This window comes from Prionailurus bengalensis, chromosome A2, assembly GCF_016509475.1.
Source record: "Prionailurus bengalensis isolate Pbe53 chromosome A2, Fcat_Pben_1.1_paternal_pri, whole genome shotgun sequence".
NCBI classification, from domain to species: Eukaryota; Metazoa; Chordata; class Mammalia; order Carnivora; family Felidae; genus Prionailurus; species Prionailurus bengalensis.
Genome location: NC_057348.1, coordinates 144,139,010 through 144,162,478, shown reverse-complemented (window position 1 = coordinate 144,162,478; position 23,469 = coordinate 144,139,010). Strand labels below are relative to the sequence as shown.

The 23,469-nt window shown below is 48.9% G+C and overlaps 1 protein-coding gene across 1 annotated transcript in view; it reads right to left on the bottom strand.

Moving 5' to 3' along the window:
• Window positions 1–23,469, bottom strand: part of SND1 (staphylococcal nuclease and tudor domain containing 1) — a 421,931-nt gene that overhangs the window by 62,713 nt on the left and 335,749 nt on the right. The gene's annotated exons all lie outside the window — the stretch shown is intronic.

Below are 23,469 nucleotides of genomic sequence, written 5' to 3'. Positions count from 1 at the left end.
GCAACTGTGGACAAAGCGGCTGCTTCAGAAACAGAGGATGTGGGGCCAGGTTTCCTAACCTTTTTTGGCAGCTATTTGGATAGTTAGGGATTGTACAGTCGCTTTGGAATGATGAAGGGTCTGTGGCTGAACCAGAGCTCTGAGGGGAGGGGTACAGAAATGGTCCTAAAACATTCCCGGGGAAGAGTCCTAAGAACAAACATTGTCCCGGGGGCTGAGTGTGTTGCCATCTTGGGATCTGAGGGAGAAGCGCTTTCCAGAAGAAACCGGAAAGGAGGTGGGGGAGACTGAGCTCTGGTTCTTGGGTTTAAGTGTCCTTAGGGCTGCAAGGGTAGTTCCTTTCTGCTCTGGGCCCACCTCTTTGAGCTGGGCACCGTTTCAGCTTTTATAGCAGCAAACCTCCATTGCCGTAATGGTGGGTATTGCCTCCTTCGTAGCAGGCACCTGGGACAGCTTTTCAGAGAGGAGTCCCATGAGCACCGAAAGTGCAGGCTTTCATGCTGTGTTGGTGACTCATCCTCAGGCCTGACGGCCAAGCTATGGGACATGGGTTGGTAGCTCTTCAGGGGAGTAGTTTGTAGCAACACATTAGAGGGAAAGACTGCTGCTGATTATATGGAGTTAAAGAATTTTCTAAGGGCCATGAAAGATCATTTAGTCTAATCTTTTTACATTTTATGGTCAAGGAAACAGCCCCAGAGAAACTGAAAGATATCTCCAAGGTCACACTGCTAGTCAGTGGAAGAGGTGGGACTGAAACCAAGATCTCTGGACTCCCAAGTCAAATGTGCCTTCTTCACTCAGGCTCTTCTGGGCTATCAAGAACCTATTTCTTTCCCTGCCACGGTGCAGTAAAAATGGGACCTTCCTCCACATATCGCTGTGTTCTCTTCTCCTTTTTGGGGTGCTCAATCTCCTTCAGAACTGGCTGTACTGCCCCCCAAGGTCTGACCAGAATTCTGACCACAGGGGGCCCCACAGCTGGCCAAAGGGCCACGTGTGCTCACTAAGGGGTTAGATCCTCAGGACTGTACAAAACAGCTTCCGATTCGGAGGTTCAGTGGCAGACGGCTGCTGGAGAAAGGGTGACGTTAGACCAGGCAGGGTGTTCACAAAGGGAAGGTAGCTTGGCCTTCTCCCATCCTCAGCCTTGGAAGCTCTGCAGAGTTGAGGATTGACAGAGGTCTTAAAGCACCTACCAGAGCAAGTTCTCCACAGTGGAATGGTTTCTGCTTATTTGGCTCAACAATGAGACTGTCGGGGGTGGGTGGGTGGGGGGGTCCTTAACGTCTCTCCTCCACTGTACCTACCCCAGCCCCAGCTCTGTTAAGCGCCATGCTGTGGCTGCCACTCCCATAATCTGCTCCAGGCCTTTTAACGCTCTTCGGGGTTCCGCTGCATCTTATTATCAAAGAAGGGAGAGTAGACAGGACAGTTTCTAAGGTCTAGAGACACTGGCTTTATCAGGGCTGTTTAACATGTATTGAGGCCAAGAACTTGCTGGGTGCTGGGTAGAACAATGTAGTAAAGAGTCCCTGGCAAAACAATTCCTGTTATTGGTGGGGAAGAGGTCCAGAGTCCATGGCCATTGACAGTGGAGAATTCTGGCTTCCTTCTGTGGAGATGGACAGAGACTAGGACAGGGCTAAGGGGGGCCTTACACAGCCCAGACTACTACCTCAGGGGGCAAGAGCCCACAATTAAGGCCCTAACATTTTACTGCAACAAAGCGGCAGGGGATTAAAATTAGAGAAGAAGAAGAAGAAGAGAGAGAGAACATTTATATCCAAACATATGTCTGATTTTATCTCCTCTGCTGGCGCTCAGCACTACATGCCATCGGCTAATGCGGGCACTGTTCACGCCATTTCTAAATCCTGCCTCAGCTAAACCGCAAGGCAGTTTTTGGCTCAAAAGCACCTCTCCTGGTCTTCATGCATTCAGAAAACACCCTTTACCCCTGAAGGGGTGAGAAGGGTTTGGGCGGTGAATTAAGGTTGTTTTCATCTTTGTGTTAAATTTCAAATGAAGCAAATTGCTTCTTGAAGCAGCGACAAATGCTTCAGGAACCACATCAGTGAAATGTACATATCTATAAAGCAGCAATATAGCGTAGTGCTTACAAGCATAGACTTTGGATCTGGTCTTCCTGGGTTGAATCTCAGCTCCATTGCTTACTACCTGTGTGACTTTGGGTAAATACTCAGTTTATTCATATGTGAAATGGACATATTAGTATCTACGATCTCACGGCTTCACAGGTTGTTGTGAAAACTGAAATTATATGTATAAAGTCATACTTAAGAGTGGTGACTGGCATCACGTAGTAACGCTGTATTGTTGGTAGTTATCTGATGACAAACATAAGGACCAAGTGACCAGCCCCCAGTCACTACCACCTCGATTCTAGAACCTCATCTGTGCCCAGAGAGAACATTATTGAGCTATTCCAGAGAGGAACGATGCTTACTCAGAAGTTGGGGACAGGGGGACAGTACCATGTAACCAAGGCCAGGCCCAGAGGGAAAGAGGGGTTGTACTTTTCCCTCCAGGAAACCAGTGCCTTGTGCTCTGTTCCCTAATCCAGCTCTCCAGCTGGCCCAAGGTGCCGTTTCCGTCCCGGAAGAGATTACCTTTCCTTGCGCTAAGCCAGAAGAAAGGAAAGGTGCTGCTGTTGGTGGTGATGCACAAGCTGAGGGCTGGGCCAGGAATCCTTTACCTAAGAAACCTTGTTCCTTTCCTAAGAGGATAAGCTTCCTGGAGGCTTTTCCACCTATCCCTGTTTTTCTGTCAGGGTGCCTTGCCAAGGGTAGGGCAGGGGAGGGCTGAGGCACCTGGAGGGAGAAGGCAGGACAGAGAGGAGCTGCTGGGGCTTCAAAGCAGAATTAAAGGGCAGAAAAGAAGACCAGAATTTGAGCAAGTGAGAGCAGAATGGAGCTATATGGCAGATAGACAGGCTAAGGGTCTGCAATGCAGTTAAGGAGGAAAGCCAGGGAGATTCCGCTGTCCTAGCAAGCAAGAGGCTGGCTGGACCCTGGATGGGGGAGGACCAGTCCGATATTCATGGCATGGGACAGAGGAGAAGAAAAGCAGGGAGATCAACTTTCCAAGAGAAGTCTAAGAGAGAAAGCATTCCGATTTCCTAATGAGTGGCTAGAATTCGATTTTCGGACGATCACAGGTTTTGTGCTCCGGTACATGCCAGCTCTGCTGTCGGTACTTGGGCCAAACCACCCACAACAGTCCTGTTCTCTATCCTGCAGGCCGGCCAACTGCCAGGGGGAAACAGCCCAGTTCTTAGGACCATAACCTAATCTGGACCCTGACCGGCTCACTCAGGGGTCTGCACTGAACCTGGTTCCTCATTTCTATGAGGGCAAAGACAGGGAGAGAGAAGTGGGTGCAAGTCACTGCGGATCCACGAAAAGAGTATTACTCCAGAGGGAGGGTATTACATAAATTGTGTTTTTCCATAAAAATGAGGACATGGACCCTGGCAGTGAGTCAGAGAGATTAGGCTGAGGCCTATGGGGGCCATCTCTGGGAGAAGCTCTCCTGTCAAACAGTGTTAGCATTTGAGACGATGGTGTCTTCCCTAACTTACCCCATCAAGATTTCTGACCCTCCAGTAGGGAAGCATGGAGAGAAAAGGCTGCTCTATTGCCAGGTGTGGGGACTAGATGGAGGAGAGTAGTAGTCAGCCTTTCATGGTCATTCATTCTGTGCACCTAGGAACAATACTAGAACAATTACTAGAGATTTTATTACCAAATGCCAAAGGAACAGTCCTTGGTCCACTAGTTTCTTTAATACTCACTCACCTCCTTATAACCCCACTAATAAGTAGCACCCTCCAGTAACATTTTTTTAATGTTTATTTATTTTTGAGAGAGAGACAGAATGTGAGTGGGAGAAGGGCAGAGAGGGAATGAGACACAGAATCCGAACCAGGCTCCAGGCTCTGAGCTGTCAGCACAGAGCCTGACACAGGGCTTGAACTCACAAACTGTGAGATCATGACCTGAGCCGGAGTCAGACACTCAAGCATCTGAGCCACCCAGGTGCCCCAATAACTCTTATATCAGGGTGTTTCCCTCTATAATCCCCATCTGAGTACAGTCATCTGCCATGATAGGACCTAGGCCATTTTTGCAAGATCGTTCCACTCTAGAAGATTGATGGCTCTTTCTTCCGACAGGCCTCATGCGTTTCCTCTTCCAAGGCAACTCCTTCATCTATAGTCTCTGAAAGTTCCTTTAAGGTCTCACCTCTGGTTTCCCCATGTCTGCACTGGTGCTGATGTAGTCACTAGATTAAATCACTCGACCTGCTCAATGAGTCAGCACGGATGACTGAGAAGAGCTTTCACACACTAACTGTTCCCTATGCAAAGTTTGGTTTCTTGGCCTCCGGCTACTTCTTCCTAGAGTCTTCAAGGGTCTGGCTCCTTCCCTTCTATCTACTCATCCAGGTTCATGAAGACCATTCAGGCAGCTTCTCCCACTCAGATTCCGCCCTGTAGGTGAACTGAATGAGTTACAGACAGCTCTCCGCACAGGCAGTTCCTTGCACGGATAGGGCAGCAGTGTTTGCAGGAATGCTCAGTGTGTCCCTCACAAAAGGCCCAGCACAGGCCCAGAAATGGAGCTGAGGCCTCAGATACACACAGCCTGTTCCTGCAGCCTACCAGCTGCAGTGGTTACAAGTTATAATCTATTACCATTGCAAGAAGACTTAATTTCTGGACTTAAGGGAAGTCGGATAATACTTTATCCTATTAGCTCTGCTGTGAGACTTGACAATGGCTTCCTTCTGACATGACAGCATATTCTTCCAATTCATCTCTTTAAGGGGATGGAGTGGGAGAGTCTGGAATAAGAAAGGAGGGAGGGCCAAGGAAGAGACTGCTAAAGGAATCAGGGAATTCTAATTTTTTAATTAGAAATGAGGTGGGGGCTTGAAGACACATGACAAGGCTGAGATATCTCGAAGCATGTTTGCATTTCATTTTGTTACTCTGATGAGGGAAGTGAGTGCACCTACTGGGTGTATCGTATGCGTGTGTGTCAGAAGAAGGCTCTGAAGCTACAGAGAAGCCTGAAAACAAGAAGAATAAGGAACTGGCCTATTCCATACTCTTCTTGTTTCAGCCTGCTGTGCCTGCAGGGTAGCTTTCCCTTTCCTTAGTCCCTATGCCACATTCCTGTTGTAAGTCCACATCTCTTCTGACCAGTGGTATCATGTCCGTTGAGGGCACCTTCACATCCTGGGGGTGTCATCAAGGCTCGCCAACCTTGGGGTGGCAAGACATCGAGGACAGAGTGATGGTTTATAGCTTCAAAATTCAGAGATGTGGAAACAGTGAAGGGAATTTCCAAGTTAACTCAGAGAATCTAATTGAACCCCCTTATTTCACTTATGAGGAAAATGAAGTCCAGGGGACTTTCCTAGGTGTCACATAGCTGGTGATGCAGAGACCAGATCTCTGGTGTCTGGGTTCTCAACCCAGCACTGCTGAACACCAACATTGCCACGGTGACTGACAAATCCGGCGGGTGCCATTTACAGAAACCACAAAGTGATTAGTGCCCCTGGAGTTTGCAGTTTGGTACGATCCCTTACAGTTTGCTTCCAGGGAGAGAAGGGGAAGGCCTTTCACACCAGCACCTTATCTGTGCTTAATGCTCTGAGACGGTGACCACTCATGACTTCATTCAAACAGCTAGCGCTGAGGAATCAGGCAACTTTTCCTTTCTCTTCAACCACAGATGTTCCAAGGCATGTGAGTTCTGATGGCAGCCCAAACGGGTAATACATTAAAAGGAACATTTGTTGCTTATGCCATTCCCCCTTCCCTCACAAGGGCAAAGAGCTGTGAGGTAAAGAACTCGTATCCCTGTGCAGGGAAGGCATACAGAAGCTAAATCATGTTAGAGGTCTGTTCAAGGTCAAGATGACCACTGACAAGCGGAGTCCTGCTTCCACGTCGCTTGCCTTCCCCAGTACTGTGTAAGCGAGGGGACCCTTGCGGGGAAAGCTTAGACGGCCCAGGTTGACTCGGAGCCTTCCCTCAAACAGAGTCTAAGAGGCTACTAAATGTCTCCTCTTCCCCCATATCAACAAATCCTCTGTTGGGAAATGGAGTGGTCCTGGCTATAATTTTATCGCATACATTTAATTAGAATCTGTCTCCTTCGTGATGGTTTTAAGCCAAGTCCCAGTAGAAACATTCTAAAAGAACAGCCGCTTTCAACCAAGGATCTTTTAACCAAGTTAATTTAGCAGAAATTTGCCATCTTGGATGGGATAGCGTTACCTCTCTTTTTTGACTTCAAAGCTGGGAAGAGAAGGGAGGTGGAGAACGCAGAGAAATAAAGAGGAGGGCGGGGGCTTCAAGCAAATGAGTTTTTGTCTATTAAGGAGTGGTAATTTCTGCTAGCTCCCCTAGAGACTGGTCCCCTCCAATAATGGCCTGACTCTAATGATTCCCACTCCTAAGCAACAGCCTGTGTTCTGCTGGTGTTGAGACAAACTGTGCCAGAGAAATTCCCTTTCTCTCGGAGGTGCTGCTATCATTACGCAGGATAATCTCTCCTAGCCAGCCAGGAGGATGTGCTCTTGGTAGAGAGCGAGAAAGAGAAGGAGAAAGAAAGCTCTTTTCCAGCAGGCACGGGACTGCTGACCTAGGATATGAAAGGCTGAGTAAGAGGTTAGAGGTTAGTGATAAGAGGAGAAGGGTGGGAACTCTGGACAAAAGGGAAAAGTGAAAGTGAAAGCTTTGGTGCCTCCTGAGGAGTGACGGACTCAATGCAAGACAAGCCCTTGCTGGTTGGAAGGCAGGGGGAGGTCTTGGGGTGTGGACTGTGGGGGTGGGTTGAGCTCAGACACCTTGGACAAAAACTGACGAGCATTTGAGATGTGAAACATGGTGAGAAGTTCACTGGAATCAATTCTGGCCCCTAAATATGGATCATTTCCAGGGCAGAAGTACAAGGATGTGGGCTGACGTGGAAATCGGGGTGACAGCCATTACCGAGGCTGTGGTGCCCTCCCGTTCTGCCCTCTCCCTTCTCAGACACTGAATCAGTGAGGAAAGCTAATACTGCGGCCCTAGTTTTTGCTGAGGCTGCTGCCGGCGGTCTTGAGTAGGGGGTGGGGAGTACCCTTGTTTTGCCCCCGGTGGCTTCCTTGTGATGGAGCCGGAGTGCTTCCAGAGGCTGCCTTGCCAGATGTGCCAGCAGGCAGCCCGGCCAGAGAGCCTACGGTGCAGACAGATGCCCTGGGCCGTATTCAGGATGGCGAGACCCTTTATGGTCCTGCGGCTGGGCTCTGGGGCAGTGCCAGAGCGGCAGGGTAATGTTCCTCAGCCAGATTCATTTCCCCCCAAACCTCTTCAAATATGTGGGCCATGGAGGGAGGCAAATTTAATTAAATTACTATGTCACGGGCCGCCCTTCCCGGGCAAGGGCTAAAAATGGGCTCACGCTGACACGCAGACCCATTTGTGTACACAGAGCATGCGTTTCTTTGTGCTTGGGCTGTCAGCAGCTGGATGGGGCTGGCAGTGCCCGGTGCTGGCCCCTTTGCTGCGGCAAGGCAGAGTCAACGATAATCCAACCCAGGCCCCGTACGGCTCTGATGACCTTTTCGTTTCTACTTAAAAGATGACTGAGCGGCACTCCCCCTTCCTGCATCGGTTCATTTCTCCTCATGTGCCTCTCTTGCTGACACCCAGGACTTTCCCGTAAGGCGGCGCAGTGTGCTGAGCTGGGGAAGGAGGAACGAAGCTGCGGAGAGGTGTGATTCAGAGTGTTGCACGGGCAGGGTTTGTTTGGCTTGGCAGGAGATAGAGGGGTCTCCCTGGTGATTCTCCGGAGTGCTACTTCAGCAGTTCCCCACTGGCAACTCCGTGCTGCCTGGAGAACCATCTTCAGGTGCCAGCAAAAGCAAAGCTTTCTCTCCCCCGTCCCCGCACGAATGCCACGGTTGATATGGAACCCGACCATCACACAGAGGCAAGGGAGTTCAGTAGCAACCAGAACCATTTCGTATGTGGAAATCAACAACCCAAATAAATGCTGGCTGTGCTGTACCTGTCACCCCCACGAGGTCATTCCATCTCCTTTCCATTCTGGAAGTTGAGGCCTTACTGCTCCAGTTTACAGAATGCCACGGGGGTGAGGATTTTGCGGATGAGTAGTGCTGCTGCCGTGAAATGGCCTGAGGTGGAAACAATCAGGTGTGCTGCGTAGAGTAGGAGACACCAAGAGTGTGGCGGTGGGTTTTTCCATCTGGGATTAAGACCCCGGAAATGTCCGCTGGGGAGTCTTTTCCCCATTTGTCCCCTGGGAGAATGAAGCCATCTCTCAGGTCTAAAACTTTAGTAAATGCTACACGTGGAGGCTGAGAGGTAGCCCTGTACTGAGACAACAGGAAAAATCTTCCTGAGCACTTAGCAGTCATCCTTACGCACCCTCTCAGGTCCAGGGCATCCTGGCATCGAGCGGACACCCAGGTGACAGAGGCAGCATGAGCAGGTCTGGGAGCTGTGGCAGGTTTATAGGCAGGCAGTGCCACAGTGAGTACAGAGGGCAGAAGATGGGGGCAGAAGCTTCCTATCCCAATCTCCGAGCCTCTGAACTTGCTCTTATGTTACGAGGGACCCAGCAGGAAGGAAAGGCAGCACCCCCCTCTGGAGCTCTGCTGTCTCCCTGACTGGAGTTGGGCAACTCCAGGGCCGTCCTCGTTCATATAATTGGGGATGGGGTGGCGGTGCATCTGCCATAGGTTTCTGGCTACAAATCTGATGGTTACTTTCAAATACTGTCAATTTGGGTCCTTGGGACCCAACTCAAGAACCTGGACTTGAGAACCTGACTCATGAGAGTGCCCATGAGTCATTCTCAGTCCAGCAGTGTTAACTGACCAGAATTTGTGGATCAAAAACAAAAGCAGGCCTGTCACTAAGATGCGGTCATAGTAGACAACAAGAGATCCAAAAGAGTAGATTTTCTGTGGTTAGGAGGTTAAGCAGCAACGGTAGCAGAAAGCTAGAGCAACATATAATGCTACAGGGAAGCCATGAAGAACATGAAATTGACCAGCTTGGTGATACCTATCATGTGGCATCAGAGAAACAAAAAGGTTCCTGGGTAAGTGACTATGCCAAAGGATCTTTTCTTCCTTACCTGACAAGTGGGGCAGAAGAGAACCGATTCCATCCCTAGGTTGTAGGTAGCCATGACATTTGGAGTGGAATAAGGCCCCTTGATTCCATTTCACCCACATGGCCCCAATGTTCGCTAGGACAGAGAGCACTCACCAAATGCCCGGCCTGGAACTATGGAGATAAAAGCAGATACCTCTTCAAGTAGCCTCTGTTTTCTTCAGTCAGTATGTTATTGGTTGTTGGGTGCCAGCAGAGATGTTTTATCATTATTAAGGATTAAAAACATCCTTACCTTGAAGAAAACACCCCAGGGGATAATATATCTCAGGTCTGATATTCCCCTGTAAAAACGGTTGGCTTTGGGGGCTTATGTTCCTGTGTAAGCAGCCTAGGATAGGGACAGTTTTCTCCACAGGAAAAAAAAAAAGTCTTGAAATAATGTAACAGCTAAGTAAGCCTCAGGATGAATCATGTGGATATTAGTACTGCTAAACCAATGGCATTCCAAAGCTGCTGGGGTCCCTTAGGTTTACACATGACGGAAATAAGCTGGTTTATTTGCTTTGTGTGCCCCATCCCAAATCACACAGGTGGAGTAGTGCTCCCTCCCTGCTGCCGGCTGTTGCTAGAGGGTATGGGTGTGGGTCTCTCTCAGAGAGAACCTACTAGATGGAACACCCTGTGCCTTGCCCACGGGCTCAGCAGTGAGCTACCGTGGGGAAAGGCAGAGTGAGGCCCCAGGGCTACTTCAGCACAGCGTTCTTCTGTACAAGGTCACCTACAACCCCTCTCACATTTGTTCCCCGTCACTTCATTTCTCTTGGAGAGGGACAAGGAGAAGGAAACGGATTGATAACAATGGTGTATCACAGGGCACCACCTTTCAGCACCTTGAACTGGACTGCAGAGCTGAGAGGTGGCTCACCAAGAGGTTGTCAAGTCTACAGTTAAGGGAGGAAAGGGAAGGAAAAGAAGGAAAGGTGCTATCTGGCACCATCGCTCCCCTCCGTCTCTCTCAGCTCCCAGTAATACTCAGGAAGCAGAGTGGGTGGAACTAAGCATGTTTGCAAAAACAGATTAGTTCTGAGGCAGGCTGAAAAGTATTTTCTACACAACGTGAACTCAGACCCTGCCGCACCCTTGTCTTATGTGCTTCAGGTAAAGTTGTTGTCATGTTTCCTAGGTTAATATGCCAGAGCACGAACTAAGAGTGGTCTTCAGCTGAGCCCCAGGTTGACCTGCGGGCAAGGCGTGGCCCAGCCCCTTCGTCTAGGGGAAAGCGGGGCAGGAGAGGGATGGGAGTGGCAGACGTCGCTGGATGAGGCTGGGGCCATCTGCACTACTGTGAATCAAGGTTGGCTCAGACAGAAGGCGCGAGGGAGGAGGTGCAGCTGCTGATGGCCCAGACAGCTTGGACCTGTCCAGGCAAACAAGCCGCTCAAGTGCAAGAACAGCCAGCCAAGTAGGCAGAGCACAAATGAGGCCTTAAAGCTTGAAATATCTGACAAGATATGGAAGGAGGGTAGGAAGCTGTCTGGGATTTCAACTGGTGTCTGGCCTTGCTTCTCACTGCTGATGCAGACTCTTCTGCTCCTGAAGGATGGGGTGTGATATTTGGGAGCCGGTGGGCAAGCATTCTTTGAGCTAAAATCTTAAGAGAAATATTCATCTTCGATTGCACAGACAGTTCTGGATTGTTCTCCCTCACTAATGCCCTCTGAAACAAAATCGAACCACTGTCCCCAGATATTTATCTCTGCTCTGGTCACCTGCCCAAGGTTAAGAGCGGCGGGCCCAGTGAGAGAGAGTATGAGCGGTGAGGGCGGGGCACGCGGCAGCACTGCGCCATCAATTGCACAGCCTGGGAACGGGGTCTCAGAACCAGCTAAGGAAGGCGACGGGGTGCGCAGAAAAGGCAAACACATGCTCTTCTCTTCCACCCTCCTTGGTGGTGGGGGGGCTAGAATGTTCAAGTGCTGTTACAGCCCCTACTAGTGAAGACTCTCTGGGACAGTGGTTCTCGGTCCCAAGTATATACTGCCAGCACCGAGGAGCTGTTAAGAAATACCAACGTTCTGACTCTAGATCAAATACAGCAGCATCTCTAGGGGTAGGGACAGGATTTTGATATTTTAAAAATACATCCAGGTGATTAAAGGGCAGGCCCAGGATTAGAGCCTCTGCTCTAGAGTCTGGAAGGAGCAGGGGACGACTCAGTGGTCACACTGGTTTCTGACAGGGAGGACAGTCCTGTCACTAACTACAGAAGCACTTCTTATACATAGTTTTTCTTTAGCTGAGCTAGTGCCCCTGAGGTTTCATTAAGGTTCAGAAGGAGTAACTTCCATGAGAGCTGGCCAAGTATCAATTGACTAACTGCCCTGGAAAAACAAAGGGAAACCCTCCTACAAACATGCCACCCTCCTTGGAGCCCCAGGTGGGAGAGAGAGGGGACAGATTGCTCAGAGGCCCATGAATATCAAATGGGAGAAACCAAGGCGCAGGTAGACTACCATTTATTCCAAAGGAAAGTGGAAAGAGAACCGAATAGTGTGTTTCTCTCTAGCCATTACCCGTCAGAAACCTTCCCTGGTCACACAGGCTGCTCTGCAAGCTAACTCAGGCAGGGCTCAGATCGCCACACAGTTCAGGTTCATAAGCTCAAATGAATGAGAAACACCTTTTGAAAATGCTAGGTTTCTGACCCTTGGCCTACTGGCATTCCCTGCCATAACCCTCCTTTGGTTCACTTACTCATCTATATGCTTATTTAGAGCCAGTACGGTGACTGGCACTGTGCCAGGTGCTGAGGAACAATGGAGATGAGAGACTTGGTCCTCGCCCTTGAAGAGTCCCCTGTAGCGGGGCAAATAATATGATGGATAGCCCAAGGGTGGCGGCAACGGGAGATCCGTACCAGGAGGCAATGAGAGCAACAGGGAACGCTTCTGCCTCCTCCCATCCAAACAGTCCAGTGAAGGCCACATGGCTTGGAGTTTTCAATTTTAGTGCCTCTGAGGCTACTTGTTCTTACGAGCGGGCAGAGGAAGAAACTCCCTGTTTGAATTCTGGATGTAGGCACTTGACAGTGGTAGGACCAATAGTGACTCAGACCCTGGGGAAAGACAGATGCTCTGGGCCCTCCTACAGAGGCGCAGGGGGTGACTTCTGCACCTCTCTCAAGCTGGCATTTCCTGAAAGGACTGTTCAAGTCTTCCCCAGGGAGGAGGAAGAAGAGAACCAGACTCTCAGTAAATACTATTGGTAGCAAAGCTTTGGGGTGGCTGAGTGACCCTGGGGTGCCTGTAGCTTTCCCTCGGCTTCAGCTTCACACAGCAACACACAGACTTGTTTACAGGTATAAATCCCAAAGCCCCCTGAATAAAGAAGGGCGGCCAGCAGCTTGCTCACGAATGGGGAGGTGCTAAGTCAGGACGCTAAGCCAGGCTGTGGTATTTCAACGCTGCATGGAAACTCCCAGCCTGAGCTCCCGAGCACCATTTAGTTTGGCTGCAGCAAGCTTCTGTTTACCCCACCTGCTGAGCGGCCAGAGCAAAATACTGCTTGCGAGTTGGGACAGGCACCTGAGGACACAGAAGAGCCTTCACACACTTGCATGCAGAACTGACAGCACGTGCACTCCTGGGAAGGGCAGGGAGGTGCAATTTCAGCCGCCTCTCCCCCCACCCCGGCTTTAGCAAAATCCCACTTGGTGAAGTGCTGAACGCTGCAGAAATCAGGGCCCTCCTTCCTGTGCATGTATCACAACGTAGCTGTCTTTTATATCCCTGGTGTGAGGACAGAGGTCTTCGGGGTGGTGTGCAGGGGTGCTGGCAAGGGACGAGGCAGGTAAACCACAAAGCGCAACAGCTTTCAGGGCTGGGTGACACCGAAGTCCCTCAGTAGAACAGACAAAGCTGTCTAGTCTTCCACTCTGAAGTCTGATTCTAGACACGGGTGTAATTTGTTCCTTGTGCCCATCCCGTTTCTCACCTACTTGAGAGTTGACGGTCCAGATTACTTATGGGAACTTACCCTGAAAGGTCACTCTTAAGGTTATCCAAAGCCCCAAATCAGAGCTGACCTAGGGTGTGGGGATCCAAATTTAATCTTTGAAGCCACTGGTTTTCAACCTTAGCTGAACACTACAATCACCTGGAGAGATTCTAAGTTTTTTAAAAAACATGTTTTACTAAAAAAACCTTTGATTTGAAAAGTTTGAAACACTGAAATTAGAGCATAGTAATGAACTCCCATATATCAACATCCAGATTCAGCAATCATTGAAACAGTCATATCTGCCTAATCTATCCCCCTTTTTTCTTTGCTGAGGTATTTTAAAGCATTATCCCAGACATGATGTCATTTCACCTTTCCATACTTCAGTATGCATCTCTAAAAAATACAGCCATTTTCTTACATAACCACAAAGCCATTATCACACCCAATAACATCAACAAACTATTCCTTGGTATCACCTAATATACCTGGGGAATCTTAACATAAAAAGCTGGTGCTTGATGAAGCCGGAATCTTTGAAGGGAGGCTCAGGTAGGAGTATCCTTCCTAAACCTCCCATACTCCATGATTTCAGTGTGCAGCCAGGGTTGAGAACCACTGCCCCCTCAATCCAGGATCCTGCTAAGGGGTCTGATGCAAGTTCCTTGAATGTCTTTTAGGCCCTGATCACACGGTGTCTAGTAAAAAAGCCAAGGAAAAGGTGACAAGTCACAGAACAGGATAAAGAGAAGGACCACAAAAGCACTAAGTCAGCAAGGTACAGAACTGGACCCACTGCATAACCTAAGGAGTTGAGGCCCGCTCACTCGATCCCTAAGATCCATCAAAGTTCTAAGAGGCCTGCAAAGAGTTGTTCCCAGCTGCCCAGGCTGCTCAGAAGGCCCTCCGCACCTCACACCAGGCCAGCCTGCATTATGCCTCCTCTCTATTTCTAGCTCTTCTCCCTTCTGTACACCCTGTCTCTCTGGCCTAATATTCTGGCAAACTCAGAGCTTCAGCACCTGGTCTTAGACAGGATTAATTAGGCCTGTGGTGAGGGGGTGTGCCAAAACTTCTTGGGCGTTGGCACTAGGGTTTGGGACCACAGCCTTCAATTTTACTTATTTATTTTATTTAAAAAAAAAAAAAACTAAACAAAACATCCAGCAGAAAAGATGAGGCTGTATCACTGCAGCTAAAAATACCTCCACTGAGGGCGTCCGCTCACCAGCTCTTCAATTAGAGATGCTACAGGCCCTCTGTGAGCTGTGCAGAGCAGGAGGCTCCACAGGGGCTCTGGGCCGCTGGGGACAGTCCCCGGAGCAGTAACTAGTAATGGCTGGGTGGAGGGGGGCTGGCAAACAACCGGCCAGCCAGGATGACTGGCACACACAGGTAACTCCCCAACCCCTCTTTTGCTTTACGGACCCACTGCCCAAGCCAAGAAACCTCTTGCCTTCTTTCCACAAAGGGCCGAAAGGCCAACCCTGAGGATGACTCAAAGTAATTTGGGGGACTGTCTGGGACTCCTAGAGGCTCATGTGAGTGCGATAATAACCACAGGAGGTGATGGCTGGCTCAGGGTGTGTCTGTGCTACTGGACAACTTCCAAGTCTGAGTCAGTGCTAACTAGACACAGGTGAGGCATCCTGGAGGACTCAGGAAAGGGGGTGCTTGAAATGCAGGCTTGACATTGGACAGGGGAAACTGAGCGGAGACACAGGACTTCGCGGCAATTAGGGTGTCTTTCTCCGGATCTCTTTTCTAGGTCCGCTCAGTCCTAGAGGTCATTTAATCTGGCACGCTTATTTTTATGTGGGAAGATGAAGCCTCAGGGAGGTTAAATGATTTTTGTCAAGGTCGCGGATTTAGTAAATGGAGGAGCCAGGACTTACACATGGGATGTTTTATTACAAGTACAGTGCTTTGTTTGACTACACTAGCTATGTCATTTCGATGAATGGATCCATTCTAAGCGTTCAACAAGTGTTCCAAAAGCTACTGGAAGAGGTATTTTCAGTTTAGGTGCCAAAGGACTAAAGAATGTCAGGTTTGAGTTTCCTGGATGGCCTGGGAATTTTACAATCCCCTAGTTCTGGAGAATGCAAGGGTCAGACTCAGCAACTGAATCAGATGTTCAGTGGGAACAGTGATAGCACCACAGATCTGTGATCTTCATTTAGCCAGAGATCCAGAACCACTCCCTTCTTTTGTCTGGGGGAGTGAGAAACACCTACTCTTAGCTTGACTGGGGGATGCCAGGAGAGAAGGGTACAAGGATAAGGCCATGGCTGTCTGGTCTGATGCAGGCACTGGCCTTTCTCATTTCTTGGTATTGTGTGTGGCCCTTATCAAAGAATCTAGAAGCTAAAGTTGAGAGTATGGGAGGATTGGGTATAAAAAAACCCCCCCAAACATTACACATTCAGGGGTCTGGGGCGGGGGGGAAGGTGGAGGTTGTTTCAGGAAGAAGAGTGCAGTGCACATCACTCGCTGCCTGAGTATTTACTGTGGGCGAGGACTGTCTAGAGTCCTGTGTTGTCCAGTATGGTAGCCACTGGCCACATGTGGCTATTTAAATTAAAATTTTATTAAAGATCCTGTGCCTGAGTTGCACCAACCACATTTCAAGTGCTCAATATCCATAAGTGGCTAGTGGTTACTCTACTGAACAACGCAGATAAGGAACGTTTCCATCACTGCAGAAGGTCCTACTGGATGGTGGGGGTAGACTCTGGTTGTCTTCTCACGTTTCTTGCTGGCCACAATGAGTTGTTTTTGAGACCCCTTTGGGGAAGAACTGAGTGGGGGGAAGCTAGAGGGTACCATCATGCACTCTCCGGCAAACCTACTAAATAAACCGAGGAACTCAAAGCAGCTCCGAGCAACTGGAAGTCTGAGCGCCCCAGTATACTAGACTCAGCAGGCCCTAACCCCTCTCCCTCAAGGCCTTGTCTGCTCATTCACAGCCACTCTGACCTTTGCAGATTTTATTTGGTTTCTATTTTACGCTGTTTTAATTGATGTTTAATATAGCTTAACTCTGCGTGGTGTTCCAAGCCCCTCACTAGGGGGCCGCTCACAGGCAGAAGCACAATTAATAGCAATCCCCGGAAAATTATGCCCTGTATCAAAGTTGTCATTGCATCATATAAATGCTTATTATTACTATTGAATTCTCTAGCCCTGACACCTCCCTGTGTTTACTAGGTAGCAGATAAACCTCTGTTTGTGCCTTCCCTACTCTACCACACCATCAGGACTAAATATAGCCCTCATGTGTATGTTTAGCTCCATTTAGCTGTGCTTTGGAAAAGGGGGGGAAAAATCAGAGTTAATAAAATTTAATTGCCGGAAAATGTGATTTGTTCCTCCCCCACTTGACAAGCCCTTGAAAGACATACAGACGTCACTGCTAACAAAACGGGTAACCAGTCTCAGCTACAGGGTGGGGGCAAGGCCCAGAGCCTGCTAACATGTCATGGCTTTTGGATCTTCCTCCTGAGAGAATGAGGGAGCAGGCCTAACAGCACAGGACACTGGGCGCAAGGGATGATGCCCAGGGGCCCACTCTGTGTCCTGGCAGAAAGTGACCAGGAAACAGTGCCTGAGCTGGAGTCCTGCCCAAGGAGTTAGTGGGCAGTTAAGTTTCACCACTGCCCTGAAACTCTCAGTTGGGGGGGGGGGGGCAGCAAAACAATAAGCTTCCCCACCCCCAAGGAAAAAGCAAGCCCCTCAACTTAAAATGGTTTAGTACTCCTTGGTTGTTTCTTTGGGGCTTTTTTGAAGCTCAGATTTTTGGCATGAAAAGATAACAGCTTTTCTATGATCGCTGATCAGGAAAAGCAATGGAAAATTCCAGGCTTGTCAGACACCTGTACTCCTCCCTCTCTGGCATGGCTTCTCATCCTGTGTGCGTTCTCTCTGCACCCCTGTCTAGTAAGAGTCCTCTTTACAGAATGCTGAGGCCCTGGGTAACTTCCTCCTCTGACTTAGCCTTGCGTCCTTTTCTCACTAAAATAATACAATTTAGAGAATGCACGTGTTCACCTCCCCTGTCCGCCTCTGTCAGATACACCCCACTCCCTTTTTATATGCCACTGTCACAGCCTTCTATTATTACCTATACTGCCGGTGGATGAACAGGTGGCTGTCTGGGAGGGTACAGGTAAGATCAATACAATGGAAACGTGGAGATGTTAACTCTCCCACGACTTACTATGTGAATGTGTCCAACTAATTACCTTCTTCATGCCTTAGTTTTCTCAACTACTGGGCACTGTTTCGATTGGACTGTGTAACCTGTAGAGCCCTGATAGCTATCAAAGGCTCTAGTTCAGTATTCTGAAGGCTGTATACTCAAGTCCTTGGAAACTGCATGGGTCATGTTTATTTCTATTTATAATCCATTTTTAATATCTGCACTCAATGCTCTATGGAGAAATGTATATTCTAAATTCTTCTAACCGAAGGAAAAGCTCTACTTTAGGTTGTTTGACAGGAAACTATTTCTAACTACATTGGGTTTCCCATATTATATTTGCTTTGTCTTCTTCCATCTTTGCCTAAAAAGGAAGTTTCTAAAACACCACAAATGCTTTCTGTGCTCAGGCATAGCAGGAACGGGGCTGCTTTGGCTGACAGAAGAAGATGGCGCCAATCTTGGGCCCCAGTGGGGCAGGGCTGTTTGCCACCTGCTGCCCTAGCTGCCTCGTCTCCAAATCAGGTCCGGCTTGTAGTTTGCTGCAAATATTAGGAGCCGAGCCACTAGCACTTCCCACCCATGGCAGGCCTTGAACCCTTTGTACTCTGGCTGCCAAGACAATCTGAAAGCCGGGGGCCACTTTCCATCTTAGAGGAGAAAAACGTGTGCATTACATGGAAACAGATTTTTCTTTCCCCTGCCTCTCCTCATTCCCAGCCATTTTGAATACTTTAGACTGAAAGGGAGGAAGACCTGTCCAACAAAGCCGAAGAAGGTGACGGAATTGTCAGAGACTTCCCCTGCCCCATCCACACAGGCCAGAATGCTTTATTAATGATCCATGGGAAAAGAACAATCATCCTGCTGGCAGCTTCACATGTAATTAACCAGCTTCACAGAGAGCTGGCTGCCTTCTCCAGGTCTGGCATCTGCAGACTGCAGAGCTACCTGACATAGTGACACTGGGTTTCTAGCGAAATCTCCCTACTGGGAGAGGGGCATCCAAAATAGTGACCTAAACCCACTGGGCACTCAGGAGACAGGACTGTGATGGCAGTGCTCTTCTGGAAGCTTGGCTGTGTACTTGGGCTGACGCAAAAGACTGCAAGCTCCCTGATGGCAATGACCAGCTCTGGGGAACTGCAGGTCCCGCTCGTCACCATTAACTGCCCACTCAGGTGAGTGGCTTCCTTTGCTGGGTGGAGGTCATGGAACAGGGTAAGCTTCCAGGTGGCCCCCCAGTGTACTTCCCCCTCAGCCAAAATGCTGCAGACAGCAGTTTCTGGGAGTTGGTTCATGCTGAGCCAGGCAGCAGACTCCCGCTCTCCCAGCCCCTCCACGGCACTGAGCGACCTTGCTGGGTGTGGTGGGCAGCAGCTGCTTCTGTGTGCGTATGCGTCAGAGAACCGACAAAATTCAAACTATGGTACATAAAGAGAAAAGCAGCTAAGTTAACCGAGTTTTGCCCTTGTGGTCAGCACTAACTTCCCTTTTAAGAGCCCTATACCACCAGGTGAGTGAAGCAAGAAGTATGCCATTTGAGACACAGCTTTAAAAATGAGCTCTTTAGTGCATGGCACCTGAAATGTCATGGGTTGTGTCTCTATCACCTTTCTCAACAGAGAGTCAGAGGGTATTTCCATTGAGGGAGAACAGAACAACAACACCACCACACACACACCACCACCACCACCACCACCACCACCACCACCACCACACACACACACACACACACACACACACGCACTCTTCCCGTGCTTGTTTCTGGAGTTGAGAAGTGGTTAAGAACTGTCTGCATTCTCCATCCCTTGGTAGACGCAGACCCTTCTTCCTAAGTAGAAGAACCAACCCTTCCTTCACCCCTGACTCAAGCACAACCCCAGGCACCCCATATTCCCCCAGGGTGAGCCATAGTTAACTACCTGAAGTCTCAGAGGGAATGACAAACCTCTGCACGTTCAGCAAAAACGGAACTAGTTCACAGGCATCACGGACTTTTCACGCACCACACTCAGTTTACGTTGTGTAGGATAATAAAGGAAGGCGGTGCCCTTTGGAAGAACAGGGGAGAGGCAGTGATGTCCATCATCCGCTCTCAGGCTGCCTCTTCCTGAGAGTATAGCACGTGTGGTGAACCCCTCAAATAAAGCCACGGAGTTGAAGAACAGGTTCTACAGTCATTTTCTTGCTCATTACCTGCAGTCTCCTTCCTCACTCAGCTTTGACTGTAGGAGCCAAAGACAGTGGTTCTCTCATTCCCATTAAAGCAGCCTAGAAACCAGTGCAATCTCAGCTGTGGCTCAGCAACTAACAGGCAGAGAGGTCACTGGTGGCCTGGTAGGAAATGGCCAGCTCATGATGAATGAATTGGTAGTGCCTGCCATTTTTACTTGCCATCACTTTAATCAATAAGGGAAAAGGTGAATTGCTATTGATCTCTTCAACACCTCTCAACGATACTGTACAAATTACAGAAACACAACCGGGAGGGTGAAAGCCATCAGGGAGGAAGGACAGATGAAAAGAAGTGTGGGCAGGGTGAGAAGGCTGCATGTTCCCCGAGCTGGTCTCCCCGTCACGGGGTGTTAGGCATGCTTGGGTGCATGTGCGAATGTGTCACGAAGAGCCCTTCCTCACACCTTGAAGGGCTGGCCACTGAGAGCAGTCCCAGGGCCTTCCCTCTGTGCTTCATGGTGCTGTGCCTCATCAGGGCAACAGGGCATGTGAAACCATATGGCTTCCCTTGATGCAAGGCTAGAAGTCTGTATGTTGAGAGGGACTATGGGTCCTAGGGCCTCATAAATTTTTGAAGTTGTCGTACTTGAGTGGTGTCTAGCTGGGCTAGCTCAACAACTGACTATAATTCTGGATGGGGAAACAAGAATCAAAAGCTTCAAGGGCAAACTCCAGCTTTGCCACACTGACCTTCAGCCCTGGGTCGAATGCCAAAAAAAGCGAGGCGGGAAGCTGATAAAGTAGAACTGTCTTGCATCATACTTGATAATAACAAAGATCATGGCTTCTGGGGTTTCAAGCCTATCCTCTGAAACACCCTGGGTGGAAAGACCTCTCATAAAGATCAGAGGCCGGGGCCAAAATGTGAGAGGTCTGACCTGAAGCCTGGGACGATGACCACCCACAAACAGGCAAGATGACAAACTGTATGTAAATCAATCTCACCCAGAGAACCAGTCCACACTGTTACAACAGATAGGCACAAGAACTCGTAACAGGAAGATACGCGTTTTGTGTCTGATTTTGAGGGCTTAGTCCAACCAGCTGGCTACAAGGAAGACTGTGAGAACCACTCAGTGCTTTGGGATGGCTTCTGTTTAGGGCATACCGCTTATCAGAACCAAAGTCATGTCAAGAAAAGGGCAACATAACAGACAGATTTCATGGCAGAGCGAAAAGGGAAAACCGATGAGAGCTAAGCCCATGAGGTAAACAGTGGTCAGATCTCAGGCTCTAGGACCACAGGTTTCCTGTTCAGATGCAGGTGAGGAGAACAACAAAGCAACCACGGGACCCTCAGCCCGCGTGTGCTTATTCACCGTCTGTGTGAGCGGGACAATCCTGTGCTCCGTGCCTTAGTAACTACCTTTCAGCTCTCTCCAGGCAGAACAGGGCTGAGCCCTCCCATTCTGCAGATGCTGAAATCAAGTAGGTAGTCATGTATCAAATATGAAAGAGAACCCAACCTTTAAAACCCACACGTGACCACAGCGAGAGCCCTTCAGGACACTCTTGGCACTCTTGCTTAAATGATTCTCCAGAGACAATGACTCAGGGTGTAATTGTGTAATTCTGAAATCTGCGACAACACATTTTGCCGGTCCCCTCACCTTCCTCCCACAAATAACCTGAAGGGCCAAAACGTAGAGCAAAATAAAATGCAAGTTACAAAGCTGCTGATGTGTTTAGAGTGGAAGTGCTGATATTAGAAGGAGGAAGTGGTTAAGTGCACCCTGGGCGTTTGGAAATGGCCACGTCTGCAGCCCTGTAAACTGATGAAGGATGAGCTGTGGCCGTCTCTGCCAAGCAGACAGAGAGACTGGCCCTACACTCGGGAGGTGGGAGCATGGTGGTGAGAAGGCACGAAGATAAGAAACACTATTTAGCAAACACCAGTACCCTCCTACAAGGAATCTTCCAATTCCGAAAGTGACCCTATTCTAAAATTACCGAGTGGCAAGTGGCCAGGCCAAAAATCCATATCCAATCAGCGGTAATGGACTATTTGTTGCATTTCCTCATATAGGGTTGCAGCATTGCTATAAAAATCCTGGGTCGGTAGTTTTAGATTTATTTAACCAGAGGTAATAGCATCCAGCACCAACCACCAGCACTGTAGAGACATGTGAAGGGAAGTGGCTTATACAGGGTACTGGTAGTGGTGGAGGCACCTGTTGGGTTTTACCTGCAAAATCTCCACTTCTAGCTGTGCATTCAATGCCAAGACCGTCTTCTGGTACCACTAGATAGGATTCCACTGCATCGAGAGAAGGCAAAGGGAGAAGAGGGAGGCATTATGCTAACCTGGAAGGAAAAATGGCACAGTGAAGCTGTTTCCTTTCAACTCTTCATTCCTGGCTCAATAGACAGCTTTTGTTCTTGCTGCAGTGACTGTCCCAAGGGATTCATCTTGGGTCCTCTTCTGGTCCTTTTCAATCCTGGTTAACACCTAGATCTCTCTTTAGAGCTCCTGCCTGGCACTCCACTATCCTCCAACTCTCCAATTTAATACAGATCAAAGATAAACCTATGGCAATTGTAGACTGCTGTGGCCATGGTAAGGTGGTAAGGGGACAAAAAAGAGCAAATGCTATCCTATCAGAGGACAGGGAAGCCTGGGCCAGCTAGGATCTAGAGAGGTCATCCCTATATTCCTTATTTTCAGGTCACAGTGACATCAGGAAATGAGCAAGGTCAGAAGTCCTGTGTAAGTCACAGAGAGCCCTGAGTATTGGCAGACCATCCTCTAAATACCCGTATGGCAGTTCAACTGCATGGCAAAGATACTTAAGCCGTTATTTCTTAGATATCTGTGAGGTATGTGTAGAATCTTGGCTTCCTGGCTCTTGGTGATGTTTGGCCTTATCTGTCCATAGTTAAGTCTAGAAGAGGCTCTGTGCATAGGTTAGGACTCTGTCAGCATTACCTCCAGACCTTTACTTTTCCACTCAATGTGACACTGCCTAGAAAGAAGAGCCTCCCATGTGTAGGACCATGCAGAAGCAGAGGCAAAAGACCGTTTCCTCAATCTTCATAGAAAAATGACCGGCTAACCCCAGATGGTATTTATTTATTTATTAAAAAAAAATTTTTTTTTAATGTTTATTTATTTTGAGAGAGCGAGCAAGTGCAGGAGGATAGGGAGAGGGAGGGAGGGAGGAAGGGAGAGAAGGAGGGAGGGAGAGGGAGAGGGAGAGGGAGAGGGAGAGGGAGAGGGAGAATCCCAAGTAGGCTCCATGCTGCCAGTGCAGAGCCTGATGCCAGGCTTGATCTCACGAATGGCAAGATCACAACCTGAGCTGAAATCAAGAGTTGGACACTTAACTGACTGAGCCAACCAGCCCCACCCTCCCCCCACCCAACCCCCGATGGTATTCAGACAATTTTTGAGAGCTTAGAACAAGAATGGCCAATAGGTATCGGTGCGAGTACCAAATCCACTCAAGTGGTAGTAGCTCCTAGGAACCCTGTTTTGAGCAGATTCTGAGCCCTGAGCCAGAGCAGCCCTGTGACCAGAAACATCGGCCATGGGTGCTACACGGGGGGAGCATGTTTACGTGCCACTACTAGCTTAAATACATGGGACCGGAGCGTAAAGAGCACTGGAGAAGACTAACCTTTGTTCTTTGCTGATTCTAATATGAATGCTGTTCCCAGCACACATGCCTGTGACCTGCCTACCTCCCTACTCTTCATATCGTGGTTTATCCACACACGCTGAAGTTCTAATCCTAGATTTTAGCTAAACTCAGAGAGAAGAATTTTCATTCATAATAAAAATGATGACAAGCTGTTGTTAACCAAGTATTTACCATTCACCAGGGCACCAGTGTTGGGAATTTCACATGTATACATTATTTCT